Source organism: Arvicanthis niloticus, chromosome 3 (assembly GCF_011762505.2).
Source record: "Arvicanthis niloticus isolate mArvNil1 chromosome 3, mArvNil1.pat.X, whole genome shotgun sequence".
In the NCBI taxonomy this organism is placed as follows: domain Eukaryota; kingdom Metazoa; phylum Chordata; class Mammalia; order Rodentia; family Muridae; genus Arvicanthis; species Arvicanthis niloticus.
This window is the reverse complement of record NC_047660.1, coordinates 11,846,724-11,866,205: the sequence shown is the minus strand read 5'-3', so window position 1 is coordinate 11,866,205 and position 19,482 is coordinate 11,846,724. Positions and strand designations below refer to the sequence as shown.

The following is a 19,482-nucleotide window of genomic DNA, read 5'->3' as shown; positions in this document are numbered from 1 at the left end:
ACAAGATGTCAAACCAAAGGTTCAGATAGAAAATAAATTCTATCTAAAAGATTCCATCACAATACCCACTGGGCCTTTAGAATTTTTGTCTTTGTTAAGACACTTTGCTTGTTTCTATTTATTATTTGTAATGTAACAGTATGGGGCTTGAGGAAACAAAATTTTGTCCTCAGAAGTGAGGGTGTAGTTCACCCAGTGTACATAAGGATCTCAGTTTAACATTACCTTTAACACACACACACACACACACACACACACACACACAGAGAGAGAGAGAGAGAGAGAGAGAGAGAGAGAGAGAGAGAGAATTGCAAGCATATGTTACCTACAAAAGGACTAAATAACATATTGTACAAAAGGTACATAAATAACAATGACTTGTTATAATTTTCATGCCATACAAAATATTAATTGTACTAAAGTATGACAGGAAATGTAAAACCAAGCTATTTTTAAGGATGCATTATACATTTAATTATATGTATGTATCGCAATGTGGGTGTGTACACAAGCGCAGGAACTCACGGAGACCAGAGGTTCCAGTTCCTCTTGAAGCTGTACATGCAGGATGTTGTAATTCTTCTGGTCTGGGTGCTAGGAAAGAAACAATCATCTCCTGAAAAACAAAAAGAAGAGAAGCACATGCTTTATGGATGAGCCATCTCTCCAGCCCTAGAAAATGAAAGCTAAATTGATCATGCTAACATGACAACAGGCAAAGTGTTCATTCCTCTGTATATCATAAACGCATTGAAATTTGCCTTCAGATCCAACCAGGTTGATTTACATGAATATCCTATTCATTCCTATATGTATTCACACTTGACTATAAGTCTTCAGAAAGATAAGAACTAAATCCTACTGTGCAAATATTTGTTCACTACTATAGTGCAAAAATATAATACAAAATAATATTGAAATTCTTACTCTTATGTTTTCTTATTTATTTATTTATTTATTTATTTATTTATTTATTGCTTTTAAACGCTTTTGTCCTGTATAAAACAAACTGACCTCAAGCTCGCTATCACTCTGTAATAGCCTCTTGTATGCTGGGGTTCAACGTATACACCTCCACCTCTCCTGCAAGGCTTTTAGTGAATGAACAAAATTTTAGTGAGAAAATTTTCATACTATGAAAGAAACTGTATTTTTTTCCTATAGCAAATAAGTCAATATCTTTAAAACAGAAGTGTCAAATGAAACTGTAACAAAATGTATATATTTGTTGTTATTGCATGTGATCAGTGACCTAAACTTAATTGTTTTTCTTACAGCTTGAATGAATGTGATAAGACTAAAATTTTAAGTAGAATATACTCATATCATTATTATTCATGAAGAACTTTCTGAATAAAAATAGATGTGTAATAATAAAGTCAGTGGATAGGTTACGTGTCACGTTGATTAATAGGGTAGGTTTAACACTAAAGGTAGTTGATAAATAGTGTACTGAAGTTTCTAACAGAACTGTAAGCAACTATCTCTAAGGAAATGAAACCTTGGGTAACTAACGTGTTTTGTGTACAAGACTGTAGATCGGAGTTTAAATCCCTAGCATCCAGGTTAAAAACCAGGCATGGATTCTTCCACCAATAATCACAGCGCTGGGATGTAGGGCAACAGGACCCCAAGAGCTTTCTGGTCTATAGTGAGGTTAAGGTTCAGTGAGAAATACTGTTTCAGAAATACAGAATTATTCTACAAATAACCTATGCTGCCATCTGGCCTCAATGACCATACAAATGAGTAGGCACACCTTGAGAGAGAGAGAGAGAGAGAGAGAGAGAGAGAGAGAGAGAGAGAGAGAGAGAGAGAGAGAGAGAGAGGGGAGGGAGAGAGAGTCAGAGACAAAGACACAGAAACAGATGATTAAGCAAATAAAGAATTGTTTCCACATTGAGAAACTTTCCAGCATTACTTGAGATTCCTAAGATCACCTACAACATTTTATTTTATTTTCTACTGATATTATTAATATCAACAAAGATATTGGAACCATTGTAATTTGCCTTCTTGGAAACATATTAAGGCTAACAGAAATATTTTAAATGCTAAATTTAAAACTAATTTTGTAACTTATTTAGCAAAATTATTTGCAATTGATATTTTTTACAGTTGTGAGAATCAACAAACCAAAACATAGTTTTTAGTTAAAATGAAAAATATCACCTCTTAAAAATATTTATTTTATTGATGTGTGTCTGTATGTGTGTGTGTATGTTTGTGTGTATGTCTGTGTGTGTATGTGTGTGTGTTTGTGCAAGAGAAGTGCAACAGATTCCTTAGAACTTGACTTCAAAGCATTTGTGGCATAACTCATTTATTTTTTGGTTGACGATATTTGAACCTTACATTCATAATAATGCAATAAGAAATCTCAACCACTAAGTTAACTTTCCAAAGCCAGGAATCTCATTAAAAAATTGTATGTGTTTCAGGTGTCCAGGTTAGTTGAGATTACTGGTCTTCCTATGGAGTTGCCTTCCTCCTAAGCTTCTTCTAACCTTTCCCTAATTCAATCATGGGGTCCCTGCCTTCTATCCATTGATTGGGTATAAGTATCTTTGTTTGCAACTGCTTATTGGGTCTCTCAGAGGAAAGCCATACTAAGATTCTATCTGTAAGTACACCATAGCATTAGTAATAGTGTCAGCCTTTGGAGGCTCTCCTTGATCTGGATCCCAGTTTTGGCCAGTTGCTGGACCTCCTTTATTCAGTCCTCCCATGCAAGTGTGGAGAGAGACACATTTTAAGGGCACACTGTCCAGACACCATTCTCAAATCACTGAAAAACTGGTTCAATAAAAGTGTATTTCAACAATGGAATTTCTTGCATGATCATACTTCACTTGTATGTTTCTTTTTCTACTAGGATACTGGATCTGGACTCAAATAGTATTCATGTTTACCCCGTGAGCTATCTCTAGTCTTAGCATTTTACTTTCGTTATATTTTAATGCACTTGAGGAAGACAAATCCTTATGTCTTCTAACAGTTTTCTAACCTTTATTTCAGTTTTGGGTTCTAAACAGAGTCAACCTTTCTCTCACTTAGCACCCTACATAATACAGTAAGGCACCGATTCTTCCCATGTACTTAGACTTCCAAGCAAAGGACATACAACTTCATTGCAAATTACACCCAAATAAACACAGATTGACAATTTGTGTATAATGGACTGGAAAAAACAGTAGCCACCTCTCATCATTTTTCTTGTAGCATGCTGACATCCAGGTTATATTATGCCACGATCCCAGTCTCAGACAGATGCCCCTCCCCCACCGACCCCACAGGGTCTTGTTTGAAACTGAAAGAAAAAGCATTATTTCAGGAGGATGAAGTCAAACTATGTTTTTCATGTTTCGTGATAAATGGGAATTCTGTTTATAAACATGTTTTGGGACCTTTCCGTGGCAGTGGAGGCCACATTGAGGATGGAATATTATATTTATGTATATGCATATTGTCTTAATGGTTACTGTTTGTTCTACCTGTTAACCTTTATAATGTAAATTCTAGCCTGATGAAAGCTGGACATTGTCGGATAACTTAATTTCCCAGTTTATGAGCTTAACTGGTTGATGATTTTAAAGTTGACCACATAATTTCTTTGCCTTCTACAACAAAATTACAATGATGTAGCCAGACCTTCATTGGCTCTACAGATTTAATGCTCAAAATGAAGATAAACTTAGCTTGGTTCTGTATAAAATTTATCCTTAGATGCTATAACCCTGAAGTTTTATAACATAATATCTTAATTTTTCTTGATTCCAAAATATAAAACTTGAGTCTATTTTTCTGGAGATCTGGATGTGAACAATTTTTACAAAGCACTATCTGATATTGCAAACAATTATGAAGTAAGAAATGAACAGAGAGAAATTTAATTTGTATTATTTTCAAGGAGGAGGCTGACCTAAGTATTTATGGACTCAACAACAGTTGATTCAGAAGTATATTAAAGTATAATTTATATTCACCTTGCTTTTGCTAATTCATGTATGTTAAACACAGAATGAATTTGGTAAGAGAACATGTTGTTAAAGATAATGATATTAGGCAGAGGTTTATTGCTGCAAGAACAGAGAGGAAGTGACAGCTTTTAAGGACAGGAACAGGAAGAAATAGTCCCCTTTATTAAATGTGTTGCATGAACAGCCTGGATGTGGAAGAAAAAATGACTAATGTTTGTCAATGATGCCAAGGTAAAGTGGATAAAAAATGAGCATGTCATTAAATAGAAAGGGAAAGTGAATCAGATGGAGATAAGGAAAGATAGATGAACACAGAAAAAAAGGGGGGATCGACGGCAGATAAGTTTGGACAATGAATGTCATTGACGTGAATACATTGGAGTATCTAAGATGTAGACCCTAGCATTACTTCTCTGCATGGGAGAAACAAATGGGGTACACAAAGTATTCAGGGCAAAAGAAAAGGCTACCATTTAGCATTGCTTTGAAAATCTTCACTTAGTTAACTGTACAAATTGTTTTAGCACTTGAACAAACTCAGTATTAGAAAAAATATTTACTATATAAGCATATAGAAATGCTAAGGAAATACTGAAGAGATGTTTCAAAGAAAATGTTAATCTCTTATCATCCTAGAGATATTCATGTCTAATAAATTAATAGAGATGGTGTCAGCACAGATATTCATAAAAATACACTCATATGAAAATGCAGATGTTACCCCAACTTAAAAATTAGACAAATGAACAAACTGTACATTAAGCACAAACGGGCGAAGGCTGGAACATGATTCCTTGACTGTTTCTTAATAAAGAGATGCAGTAAGGAAAAGAAAAGGGAGTTCCATCAGAGATTCTCAATTACAATGTTATTTTCACAATTGATTTAGAATCTTTGCAGTAGTATGTAATGGGAGGATGTAATTAATCAATCAGTAGAGCAAGAGAAAATCTGATGGTGTCTTGGTCTATGTTGGTACTCTGTGTAGCCTGAAAGCTTGATTAGTGCATGTAAAAACATCAGTTTAATTATAAATATTGGGATTTTTCAGGGATAAGATGAACAGACAGCATGCCATCTCTGGAGACACCCCATCTCATCATCTATTTAGTCATTCAGCTGATGTCAAACAAATGCAAACTGTCCTCAAAAGATTAATCAAAATATTAGGGACTAAGAAATATACAAAACAAAGCATAGCAAGCCAAACAAAAACTTTGTCTTTTGAAGCTTAGGATCTGAATCAGGAAGACAAAAGACACAAAATCTGTGAGTTCTATTATGTGCTACATGTTATTGAATATACTGGAAAAACTGGTATCCGGAATAACTTTGAATGTTGGGGACCAAAACTCCTGTACCTGTGTGATTTATTAGCAAGCAATTATGTTTGCACAGGGAGTAGTAACAGACATAAGATGGAATGGATTAGACAATGAAGCTGATAAAGAAATCTGGGCAGTGTTTTTTCCCACAGTGCTAAGCACCAGGGGCTCCTTTGTCTTCTTGCTGGAGGATGAGAGACAACAGGACATAGTCTACTTTCAGAGCAAATAACAGTATGTATTTCTGTCCGGGTCAAGTTAATTTGAGAGGTTAGCACTGCTTGGATGAATATGTGTTTCTTTGCATCAATCCTCAATGTGAATGAGTTACTGCATAGGGTGTACATTTGCCAAACATGTCAAAATGAGCAAAGTAGCTCTAGAGACAGGACTTGGGACATTCATACAGCACACTAAGGGAATCTGAGTAGCTTTCTTGAGCTTCATCTATGTGCACACTGATACATAAAAAACCCTGCCTGCATACTGCGATGGTGAAGGTACAGCCATCTGGTTGTACAACAGGATGCCAGTAGGACACTGAGAGAGACTTTTCTGAATTTGAATCTGAAGGCAGGGGCTCATTGGAAGTCGTGTTGAGGTTAGCGTTGCTTTTCATTGTTACTAATCAATTTTATGCAGACTTAAGCATACAGATAAGAAAGGGACAGCACGCACGTGTGTCCTTCAACTCCTTCAAAAAATGTTACATAGGTATGGATTCTCTTAAAATTTAAAGCAGATACATTAGGGAAAATAAGACAAATATATCATATTGACAAATATAGGAAGATTTAGAATTTTAAGTATCTATTTTCTAAATAACTGAACCAGTCCAGGAATTAGAAGGATTTCCATTAGTTTGAAGCCAACCTGTGATTCGAAGTTTTAAGCCAGCCATAAAGTAAACCTCTGCATTTATAATAAATAGAAAATTGTTTATCTTTATAGCTTATTTATTTTGATAGAGAGTATATTAGTCAGACTTTGTTCACCATCACAAACACCTTCAGGAAATGATTCAAGATATAGAATTTATTTCAATCTTATCTTCAATCATTCAAGGTAGACGAGGCACCATAGCAGAACAACCACTCAGATGAGTAGATTTATAAACACAATCACACATTCATGGTCAAATTCTATCATATAAAAAGATAACATTGAATATATTATATTATATAATGTTTACATTTCAGGTGAATAATTTTTAAAAGGACAAATTATAAATTATAAGAAGAAATTAAAACAGAATTTAAGTATGTGAGATATTGTGTAAGAAATTTTTAAAATTTCTGTGTTCTGCCTAATGATTTATATTTAGATATATTGGTCCTTCAGAGCTTTAATGAGGCATCTTCGTTAACTCTTTTTTTATTGTTGTTTGAGAGAGAATCTAGTTAGTACAAATACCACCCTTGCTACAAAGTTTAACCTATCTTTTGAATTGTAACTCTGCTTCCTTGGGTGGGATGCGAGTATGACTCAAAATACCCAATGTTTCTTTAGCATTTAATGTAAGAGTTTGTGCATGCTCCCATGTTCGCACATATGTGTGCATGTGTGTTCTTATTTATCTTCATTATGAGGAAGTTGATATTGAACAGTGATTACTATAGAGCATGAGGAGTGAGAACAGCACTGTGTGAGACAAAGTTTGGTGTAAACAACAACTTCTAAGCAAACAGTAGCAAAGGTTCTAGCACATCTCTATACAGCAGTATGCCTGTCAGCCATAACAACACATTGAAAATCTCAGTATCTACCAGGAAGTAGGTCAATATTTTACAGTGAGCAAATAGTAAATGTCTTCATATATTTGATCTGAATTAAAAATTATGCAAAGTATCTTTGTATTTAAACATTGCATGGGGGCATGATTAGCATACAGGAAATTATGGTTTTCTAACATATGAATGTAATATAAAATCAAGTATTTGGAAGAGAAATGTAGTTCAATCACTTTAATTTAAATAATTCTGAATAACAATGATTTTTCTCATGAATACCTAGATATATGTCCGTGTGTAATTTTACATTTGAGTTTATTTACTTATTTATGTATTTATTGTATAAACTATATAAGAATATTAAATTTGAGCAGATATCTATTTGATTCAGATTTGAACTAGCAGCATCACAATGCTGGAAATTCAAGATTTTGTTAATTTCTTATTTATGTTTGAGATTATTTCTTAAATGTTTTCACTTATTCTGCAAGATTTGATTTCTCTCCAAGACAGTTCCTAGAATGTCATTTTTTTCTTTTTATATCCAAATAACTTTGCTTTCAACTAGAATGATTGAAGTCATTTATTTTTGAAAATCTTGAGACCTCATTTTATATAAATTCTGTGGTGTTAAGTACAGAAAAGTATTAATGTTGATATATGCCATAGGAAATCATTTCCATAAAATTGGATTCTTTTACTGAATTTGATACAAACCCAGATATAGAAATCCATTTCCTTAATATTGTTATGTGTTTAGTGACTTGGCCATGCCATAAATTTCCTCAGTAAACAAGGTACTTCAAACAGAACTTCTTACATAGGAATGAATTCTTACAAATATTAAGATATAATATTTACCTTTAGTAGCATAAATGTGTTTATTTATTACCATAAAAGTGATATATTACTGCTTTTGTATTCTTTAAATATATATTCCCTGCAACCTGTAGCAGAAAGGGGTTTTTAAAAGGGTGTGTATCTGTGTGCGTGTGTGTGTGTATGTGTGTGTGTGTGAGAGAGAGAGAGAGAGAGGGAGAGATTCTACTTCATTTGGCGACAAAGTTTTGTCGTGAAAATATGAACTAAACATGCATGATTGTGGAATACATCCAGTGTGATAGTTCCATTTTATTATAATGATTAATAAATCACTTTATATAGAAACATTCAATATTAATAATTTCCCAATCATTCCTGAACACTTGAGTGAGTTGAATACACTGAGTAGTTTTAATTAAGGCAATTAGATAATAACCCATAGCGACTTACTGTAACTGACAGATTTGTCTGAGTTCCAATTAAGACTATTCTTAATAACCTTAATAACAATAATACATATTAATAATAACAAAACACAAACTTTGCGGGCCGAGCAAAATGTTGAGGCTGGGGCTGCCCAGCGTTTGGCAGCCACTGTATCTGGTCCCAAGCTGCTGCTCCGGTCCGTGGGTCGGGGTTCAGCAAGAGAGAGAGTGAGGACGGACTTGAAAAATGGAGACCAGACAGAATGTGATTCAATCCCATTTATTCTTCAGTCTCTCTTCCTAGTCTAAGTCCAAGTCTAGCTGTACTCTCTAAAGAGTCTCCCTAAAGAGTATATCTCTCTGCCGTCTGCCTCTGCCCTTTATATGTCTCACTTCTAAGCCATGCCTCTAAGTTACACCTTTAATCATGCCCTTAGGTCTTGTCTCTAAATCTGATCTCTAGGTTACACTCTTAAGTCACACACCTTTAATCTCACACACCCAAGGAAAGTCCTGGGTATCCAAAGCAAGATGTTATCAGAGTGTGCTCAGCTGTTGTCGGCTATTGTAATACAAGTCTCATGTCAGGGTATATGGCTCAAGATGGCTGCAAAGCTGATAGCCTCTTTCTGCTAAATGTCGGCACCCAACACAAACTTAAATTTAAAGTCAGTGCTGTTAGAAATACAAATAAATTACATGGGCTTAGTAAAGGCACATTTATTAAGGTAAGTAAGTTATGTTATTCTACATTAGTAATATTTCTAATTATAAGTTGTCTCTTTACATGCATATTTTCTCCAAATTGATGAATACTTTTTATTTAATCATGTTATTATATTTAATGTACTGTGCAGTATCATACATACATAATTTGACTACATGACTATTTTACATTTTCTGCATACATTTTTGATGATTATGCACTAAAATTTTAAAGTATAGCAATTTTATATGTTAAAGTTGTAAAGTTTTACTACCACTAAAGACATACTATGATCATCGCCTTGCTCAACCATCATCAAAAAAGTTCTCTCTGCAGCAGATGAGAACAAACACAGAGAACCACAGCCAAACATTATATAGGGAGTAAGAGAACCTGAAACACTCAACCCTAAGCTGGATGTCTCCATCAAATCCCTCTCCTTGGGGCTTAGTGAAGTTTTCAGAAGAGAAAGTGGAAAAAGCAAAAGCCACAGGGAATGGAGGATACCAAGGAATCAAGGACCTCCTAATCAACACAATCAAAACACTTATGAACTCGGAGAGACTGAGCCAGCATGTGCAGGGGCTGCACCCGTCTGTACAAGGTTCTCTGCGTGTGTCTTATGGCTTCCAATGTAGTCTTTCTATGGAATTCTGGGTATGAGAATAAGTCAGTTTCCACCATTTGTGCCTTCCCTTGGGCTCATTTCATTCTGTTTGCTTCTTCTGTTCAACTTTGTGAGGTTTTGTTCTATCTTATTATATATTATTATATAACTATTCAACCAGAGATGAGGCCAGGAGAGCCTGCTGCAGTTTTGCTGCAGAGCTGGGGACGAGAGAAGAAGATTGAACTAGGAGGAAAGTAGGTAGAGATGCAAGTCAAATGTTAGCTTCCCTGTTTCCTTAGGAAAAGTGCCCTGTAGGTTCCAGGGAGGTCCTGCAGGAGTTGGAGGCTAGGATGAATCAAGGTAGGAGGGGAAGATCTGTGGGATCCAATGGAGAAGGTGTTCTGTTGGAGAGCTGGGCATGAGCCTGGGTGATTGTATTTGGGGGGACAGGAGAATTAGCCTATCTGCTTCCTTGGATGTAGTGTGCAAGACTGTTTTCTAATGATGATCTAGATAGAGAATAAATTGGGGGAAAAGATAGGGAACCATAATAAGGATATGTTTTTTACATAGTTCTACATTTTAATTTTAATTAATTAATTAATTAATTAATTAGTTTTATATTATAACCACAGTTTCCCCTCCTTCCTGTCTTCCCAGTATCTATCCCTATACTGTTATCTAATCTTCTTTCATTTCTTTTCAGAAAAGGGCAGACCCCTGCCTAGCTAGACTCTTGCCACCGCATATCAAGTTGCAATAGAACAATCTCCTCTCCTATTAAGGCTAGACAAAACAACCCAGTAACAGGAAAGGGTCCCAAAGGTAGGCAATAGACACAGAGACCATTCCTGTTCCCAGTAGTAGTAGACCCAGAAATAAACCAAGATACACATTGTGACATATGTCTGGAGGGCTAGGTTAGGCCCATGTAGGCTCCCTGATTGGTGATTCAGTCTAAGTGAGCCCCTATGGTCCCAGGTTAGTCAATTCTGTAGGTTTTATTTTGGGGTCTATGACTCCTTAGCTCCTACAATACTTCCTCCCCTCTTCTGCAGGATTCTGCAAACTCCACTTAATGGGTGGCTGTGAGTCTCTGCCTCTGTTCCTATCAGTTGGTGTGTGAAGCCTTTCTGATAACAATTGGGCTAGAAGCTAATCTATGAATATAGCAGAATATCATTAGAAATCTCTTCATTAGACCAAACAAGAATAGCAAAAATACCCACCCACAATAATTTATAGTTAAAAGTCTAAAAATATATGTTATGTACATTTTAATTTCTTATAACTACATAAGTAATTTAATAAAAATATATCCAAATATTAATAACCAGTCTGATATTTAAATTGTCTCAGGCACTTAAATATTAGCAAGTGGACAGTTTCTATGCCCAAAGTCAGAGGAAGTATGTCAAGAAAGCGTATATTTAGAATACATGGTAAGGTATTGCAAGAAACAACATTGAAACTGTGAATAAAATCATTGTTTTTAAAAGCAATGTGTGGTCATTATTTCTACTTTGTAAGTTTGTCAGAGAATAATCAGATTATGTTTGTGATTAATCTGAAGTGAAATTGCTTCAAGTTATGCACCACTACTAAGACAAAAATATGAAATACCAAAAGGTGAGAGAATGTATCTGATGTGGAAAGTATTGTCTTGAGCCATCATTATTGCTTTGTTCATGATCCAATTAGAATCATGATTTTCATAAGTAATGGTGCCAAGGTGTAGTGAAGTTTGATTTTTGTACTTGAAAGAAAGTTCTCAATCTCTGAAGGACATATGCATACACTAAGACATTTTTAGAGAAATGGTTACCCACTGCCTTTGACACAAACTGAGCCCAATCTAGCAGAAGCCAGTAACAAACCAGGCACATTGGTGAGGCCCATCCCATACTCAGAAGAATGAGTGGAATAATAAATGTTCAGTATTTAAAGAGTTCCAATTATTCATCATTTTTAAGTCAAGCTCACAAGTAGATTGGTGTGTAGACAAGCTTGTTATGTAGCCACAGGAAGAGGCACTAAAATCTTTTTATTCACTTTTATTTATTTATTTTATTAGATATTTTATTTACTTACATTTCAAATGTGATCCCCTTTCCTGGTTTCCTCTCTAGAAATCCACTATCCCATCATCTGTCCCCTGCTTCAATTAGGGTATTCACCCACCCACATACTTTCACTTTTCCCCCTGGCATTCCCGACACTGGGCCATCAAGGCTTCCCAAGGGCCTTTTCTCCCATTAATGGATGAAGGCTATCCTTCTGCTACCTCTGCGGTTGGAGCCATGGGTACCTCCATGTGTACTCTTTGGTTGGTGGTTTAGTCCCTGGGAGCTCTGGAGCTGGTTGGTTCATATTGTTGTTCTTCCTATGGAGCTGCAAATCCTTTCAGCTCCCTCAGTCCTTTCTCTAACTCCTCCATTGTGGACCCTTTGCTGAGTTCAATGGTTAGCTGTGAGCATCCACCTCTGTATTTCTTAGGCTCTCGCAGAGCCTCTGAGGAGACAGCTCTATCAAGCTCCTGTCAGCAAGCACTTCTTGACCTCCTTAATAGTGTCTGGGTTTGGTGTCTGTATATGGGATGGATCACCAGGTGGGGCAGTCTCTGTATGGCTTTTTCTTCAGACTCTGCTCCACGATTTGTCTCTGTGTTTCTTCCCATTAGTATTTGTTATCCCTTCTGAAAAGGACTGAAGCAACCACACTTTGGTATTACTTCTTCTTAAGCCACAAGTGGTCTGTGAATTGTCTCTTGGGTATTGCAACCTGTTTTGTTGTTATTGTTGTTGTTGTTTTTAATATTTTCTTCCCAAGCGCTTCCCAACATCCACAGTAGCATAAAGGTTTACCAATTGTATATGGGATGGATCCTCAGGTAGCACAGTTTCTGAATGGCCCTTCCTTCTGTCCTGATCCACATTTTATTTCCGTATTTCTTCCTGTGAGTATTTTGTTTCCCCTTCTAAGAAGCATTGAAGCATCCACACTTTGGTCTTCCCTCTTCTTGAGTTTCATGTGGTCTGTGAATTATATCTTGGGTATTCTGAACTTTTGGTCTAATATCTACTTATCATTGAGTGCATACCATGTGCATTCTTTTGTACTTGGTTACCTCACCCAGGATAATATTTTCTAATTCCATTCATTTACCTAAGAATTTCATTAAGTCATTGTTTTTAAAAGCTGAGTAGTACTGCATTGTGTAAGTGTACCATATTTTCTGTATCCATTCCTCTGTTGTAAAACATTTGGGTTTTTTCTAGCTTCTGGCTATTATAAATAAGGCTTCTATGAACAAGTTTCCTTTGTCAGAAACTTGAAGTTCTTCTCATACAAATCTTTCACTTGCTCAGTTAGAGTCACACCAAGGAATTTTATATTATTTGTGACTATTGGGAAGGTTGTAATTTCCACAGTTTTTTTTCTCAGCCTATCTATCCTTTGAGTAGAGGAAGGCTATTGATTTGTTTGAGTTAATTTTATATCCAACCACTTTGCTGGATATCAGGTTTAGAAGTTCTCTGGTGGAATACTTGGGGTCACTTAAGTATACTATCATATCTTCTGCAAATAGTGATATTTTGACTTCTTCTTTTCCAATTATGTCCCTTTGACCTCCTTTTGTTTTCTAATTGCCCTATCTAGAACTTCAACTACTATATTGAATAGGTAAGGAGAGAGTGGGCAGCCTTGCCTAGTCCCTGATTTTAGTGGGATTGCTTCAAGCTTCTCTCCATTTAGTTGTTGGCTACTGGTTTGCTCTATATTGCTTTTACTATGTTTAGTTATGGGCATTGAATTCCTGATTTTTCCAAGACTTTTATCTTGAAGGGGAACACTTAACTCTGAAGAAATTTCAATGTCATTAGAAAGTCCTTTCAGCAAGCTAAAAAAAAAAATGGCTTTCCATAATATACACATAAGAAACTTCAGATGAAATTATTATTTCACTAGGGATTTTGCCAATGCATCAAATAGACTCTGGATTTCTTTTCATCAAAAATTCTCTAGCAAAATGTTAGTAATGAGATCCTTATTTGGAAAGTCACGACAAGATGATGAAATTGGCTCAATGATGAACGGGGTAGTTCATAAACATAAATGACAAAATGAGAAGAAAGATAATTTTTTTATGTAGATGAGAGTTGTGGCCAGCAAAACTAAGCATATAGAAACAGAGCAAACCAAGAAAGCTGTCATAAAATATTCCATCATGACAAAATAAAGTCAAAGACTTTGTCAGAGGATTCAGGTGGGTTCAGTGGGCAAATTATGCTTCAGAATATTTTTAACCAAAAGTATCTGTAGTCGTGATAAAAGACAGAGAGAGGAAACCAGACTGGAGAGGAAACAAGTATAGGGCACTATCTCAAAGTGTATCTGTCATTTAAACACACCTTTTACAGATTGTAAAGTAGAATTATGAGATTTCAGCAATTTGCAAGCTTGTTAAAAATATAGCATTTTAAAACTGGATTTTGAGCAGCATTATCCAACATTAGTGAATAGGTGCTGTGAATAGCTACAACTAAATGACATGTTTATTAGATCAAAATCTCAGTGCCAGGCACAAGTTGTCTTCATAAGTGTTACTGGCAAAAGAGGCCCCAGAGGCATTGAAAATCAAAACATGTATTGAGACACTCCTTGCTGTACACCATAAGTGTATAGAACACCTATTGTTGAAGATCTCACACATTTTTTTAGCAAGGCACAGAAGAAATCCATTCTTTAAAGGTTCAGTAGACTAGCCCTGGTGTCTAAATTTCACAGTGCTAAGAGGTGCTAAGCAGGCTACCAAGTGAGAAAGGACATCAGTTGACTTCTGCAACATTGAACTATAATACCAACCTGGAGGTGGTGCTCACACAAGAACAATAGTAACAGTAATGTTTAAAAAGATAACCGAGCACTCTCTTCACTGGTTTGTAGACTTATATAAAAATGAATCCATGTCTGGTAGCTTAATGTTAGTCAAATCTTTCAAAAATTAAAGTTTATAGGAGAAACTCGATTAATATTTTTCTAAATAGTCTTAGCAAATAACTTCATGAATATATATGTATATATACATTTATATGAAATACATATTTTTATAGATTTGTACAACTGTCTTTATTCAGAGAAAGTTCTTATAGCAGTGGGCACTGCTTAATTCAGAGATACATTAGTGTAAAAGTACTGAGAAGAAGCAACTGTTAGTGTTTAGCACTATAGAGTGAACATTTACATCAACCCTTCCTTTTTCAAAAAAAAAATGGGAGAGTTAAATTATGGGATGGAACACAGTGAAATGTTGTCTTCTAGAAATAAAATGGCTCTTGTACTGTGGTTGATTACACAAAACCTGAGGAAGCTCAACCAGATAAAAACATTAGCATTGTCAGGCAGTGGTGGTGCACGCCTTTAATCCCAGCACTTGGGAGGCAGAGGCAGGTGGATTTCTGAATTCGAGGCCAGCCTGGTCTACAGAGTGAGTCCAGGACAGCCAGGGCTACACAGAGAAACCCTGTCTCAAAAAAAATTAGCATTGAGAGTAAGGGAGCTGTTGGAAGGTAATGTGTCCTGGGCAAAGAAGAGAGTTTGTCGACTACAAGAAATGCCTATGGCCCAGTGGATGCCCATAACAACAAGAATAACGGTACCCATGAGATTAAAATCATTCATTCATTCATTCCCAAGAAAGTATAAATAGAGGATATACATCTAGAAGAGATATTTGAGAATGGTTCTGAGGAGGGAGGGTCAGAGGAAAGGAGGGAGAAAGGGAGAGAGAGTGAGAGAAGGAGCGCTGAGTATAGATGAGATACATTGTTCATATGTATGAAATTTTCAAAAAGAATGTAAAACATCTTAGAAATATGGAATTCAGTAATCATATGTAGAAATTCACAACATGTTGGAGCCATTTGTAAAATAGAATCCTTGTTTTCATTAAGACATACTATGAAAATCTTAAATCTGAAAATAAGAGACATGCATTACCTATATTATACTGGTAAACCGTGGGCTAAATTATTGTCTCAGTAGCCAAGAAAGGAATATTTTCCAAATCTATCCTCACATATAAAAACTGTATGGGATCAAAAGCTTGTTAATACTATTCAATTCTGACCTAAATACACTTTTGACGAAAGAAACAATTCTTTAAATCTTCAGAACTTCTTTACAAAGTGTGGTCATTTATTCATGGCTCATGAGGTGCTGTGGACCACTGGTTTATGTATGACTCAGAGTCGTTAAGTTATTAGTATTGGTTCAATTCCTCTTTTTTCATTCTTACATTATCATCATTTTTCTGATTAAAGTTCTCTGGATCAAGAGGAGCAAATTCTATATAATAGAAGAACCAGGATCTGAATTTTCAGCTAACATTTATGGTACTGAAACATTAGAAAGTATTAGAAAGGAATACATGCAAATGTATTTTATAGCAACACATCAGACTGTAATAGAAATAATTATTCTTCAATAACTAGTTTCCTGTATCCCACTTCAGTAAAAATTATTTTCCTAGCAGAATGATTTTTTAAATAATTGAGTATTATTAAAGTGGCTAAATATATGTGTGTGAAAATAACAAAAGCGCCAGGAGCAACAATCTTATGTGACCATTGTAGCATGGTTCACTTCTGTATTTTGCATTTATCTGTCATTGAGAGGCTGTGCAGTATGCTACATGTACTTTGTTCCATTTAAAAAAAGAAAGTTTTGAAACTTTTCATTTAATCCATATCCTTTCATCAGCAAACTAGGTCTAAGCTTAGCTGCCCCAGCCAAAATCACAGCCTGAAGCACAGCTTCTCCAAGGGAACTAGACAGGGAGAATGAAAATGTGTATGCTTCAAACACAAACCACATAGGTTTATAGTGCTTTATTACATATAAGACTCATGCCAATTGATGATTTCAAATTATATTGATTATTTTCTTCAAATTATATTGTCCTTTTTCTTCACTTGGTACAATAAAGTTAAAGACAAACCTAAAGTAAATTCAGGAAACTCATTAATTTAATTCTTTTATATATCAGTTTTGTTATGCCTGTTTCTCATTAGTCAGAAATAATCAGACTGTGTTTTTTAAAAAGTGTCCTTTAAATATACCTTACCACATAAAATGTGTTATTATTATAATTTAAGCTATCAGCTCATTTTTTCAAAATAATAACACAAATAATAACTAAAGAACAACAAATTTTATAGCTTCATTAAGATTCCATTAAAAATTGATAGCATGAGTGTATGGAAATAGTATAGATATCTTCCTTAACATGAGCCTATTTATAATACAGAATTATGGAAGCTACAAGTGAACAAAGCATTGTAATAGACAGACTCTATGGTTTAATTAATTTTAGAATTGCATTATAGTGCACTTTAGAAAAGATTAAACACTACTCTGACTTCCATCTTTTAAAAATTAGATACATAAAAAATTGCTGTATTTATTGCAGAAACAAATACTAATTGAATTCATGTAAGGAGTCCAGTTAGGGAACTGTTTCCACTTATAGCCTACCAGCAGTTCACTGATCGTGTTTTATCACTTACCCACAATAACATATTTCAGATAAAAGTGTGTGTGTGTGTGTGTGTGTGTGTGTGTGTGTGTTGTGTACATATATACTTTTTGTAAACCTGAACACAATCTTGCCAGAGTGCATATAGTCAACAGAAAACAATTTTAGGGATTCAGTCCTTGTCTTTCACTTTGTTTTTAATACAGTAACTTTTTGTTCACTGCAAAGTATGCCTAATACCCTGCACCATAAGCTTCTGGAAATTCTCTCACCTCCATGTCCCTTTTTCAGAGTACTGGGATTAAAAACCAATGCTATGATATATAGGTTTTTGTGTGTTTGGAGGGTTCAAACTTATGTCTTCTGATGTGTGTGGCAAATTGTTTATGCACTAAATCCTTACAGAGGCTAGAACTTCTCTTGAAATATAAAGTAGATAAAGAAATTTTGGTTTAAGAAACTTAGGAAGAAAATAAATTTTAAAGATAATGATTCATTCACAGCTTAAACATATAACAGCAGAAGCAGAAAACACAAGGTTGTAGAAGGCTAACATTCTGGCCATTCACACACATGCCAGTTTAAAAAATATTACGCATTAACGTCTCATAATTTATAGGTAGTAAGAATAAAGTATCTTCTAAAATGCAAAATTCAAAGGATTTTCTGCATTATAAAGACAATATGAAACCTGAACTTGGCCTCCTTGAATCTGATTTTAGAGACAGAACATCATTAAATTGCCGTGGCTGGTCTGAAATTCAATGTGCAGACCAGGATAGAATCAAACCTAGAGCTCAGCTTACCTCTGCTTCTTGAGTGCTGGAATGAAAATGTGTCACCACACCAAATAGTTTTCCCTTCTTGATATTCACAAAAAGAAATATGATTAAACATAGCATAGTAATTATGAAACATCTATTTCAAATATTTGTGACTAGATGTATAGAAAAATAGAGTGTGTATGAGAGCATGGGATTTTCAAGAAATATTTAATATAATGCAGGTGGTAAGGCTAATAATGGGTAGAGACAGATGTAAAGGGGTGGTGGTTGTAAGGGGTTATAGAAGAGAGCAATAGGAGAAGTGACTAAACACATTTGAAAATACCAAATGAAACCCCCAAAATATAGACAAAACATGTATAAAATGGCTTTGCTAGTTTTTCCAAAATACTATCTTATTTTGGTGGAGCACAATACCTCCCCAGGAACCATAGCCTATCAAATAAAATTCCCAAGCAGAACATGGGTCACTTGTTTATTAAGTTGCTCAATGGGGTACTGTGGACACGACCAAAATAATGGAGGCTGTTGCAATTACTCTTTATTGTCCTCAAGAACTTGATAATAAAGTATGTGGGGTTCCATATACTTGAGTCCGGACAAATGGCGAAAATAAGCTGCTGTTTACTTAGAAACTCCATCCATCCATTCTATCATCCATAGTTCTGCAGTTTCTGAGGCAAAAAAACCACCAAGAGTCAGATCCTGTTGCGAGTTCAATGAAATAAAATAATGACTGGCCATGATTGAACTGACAGACAGTGTAACTGTTGCCCTGAAATTAAGCACATTGTACCAGTGCAGTAGCTTCACTAACAATCACATCATGGCAGGGACCATTTCTTTAGGCAGTAAGCTTCTATGCTTTAGGTTCTAAACTGACTTCTAAGTGAAGGCTAATGATGCAGCGGGAAATTGGAAATAATACTACATACTAAGAAAATATTCTTGATGTGTTTTTGTGGGGCAGTGAAAGGATGGCTTGGGTTTTGGTAGAAGTGCTGGCTAGAAATAGCCTGGAGACCCAACAGTTGTCCATGCCTGTGATGGACAGGTATCTATTTTGCCATGCTCCCAGATACCAGGCTCCTGACACAAGGCATAAGATCTCCATTGACCCATTCTTTTCAGTCACGTAGGGCAATACAGTCCCTCTCAAAGAGGTTTGTGTCACCTAGCACAGGTAGAGGGCGTGACTACAGGCCTCAATCTCAAGAGATTTTCATATTAATGAGATACCTAAAGGCCAGAGGGTGTGGCCAATTACATATTCTTTTCCCAGACCCTCCTTTGTCCTCCCTCCCTATTTAAGTCAGGTCTGTCCTGACCTAAGTAGGGGTACATCCAGATTCAACTACCATAGGTCATGAAAATAGAGACTGTAAAGACCATGAACTTCCTAGTGTCTTTTGGGGCCAGCCATGGGGAACAGAGGAGGCCTTTAATGAGCCTCTTTAGCCTCAGCCATGCTTCCCTGAGGACCTCTCTGTGCTTCACCTCTAAGGCCTGCCTCTTCAAGAAAGCTAGCAGAGCAACTGCCTTTCAGCCAAGCGAGTAACCAA

General features: G+C 35.6%; 1 long non-coding RNA gene across 2 annotated transcripts in view; it reads right to left on the bottom strand.

Moving 5' to 3' along the window:
* LOC143441654 (uncharacterized) overlaps positions 1 to 19,482 on the bottom strand; it is a 327,290-nt gene that overhangs the window by 159,241 nt on the left and 148,567 nt on the right. For both annotated transcript variants that reach the window (XR_013109224.1, XR_013109225.1), the window contains exon 3: positions 526 to 616. This is a non-coding gene — a long non-coding RNA (uncharacterized LOC143441654). The remainder of the gene's footprint in view (positions 1 to 525; positions 617 to 19,482) is intronic.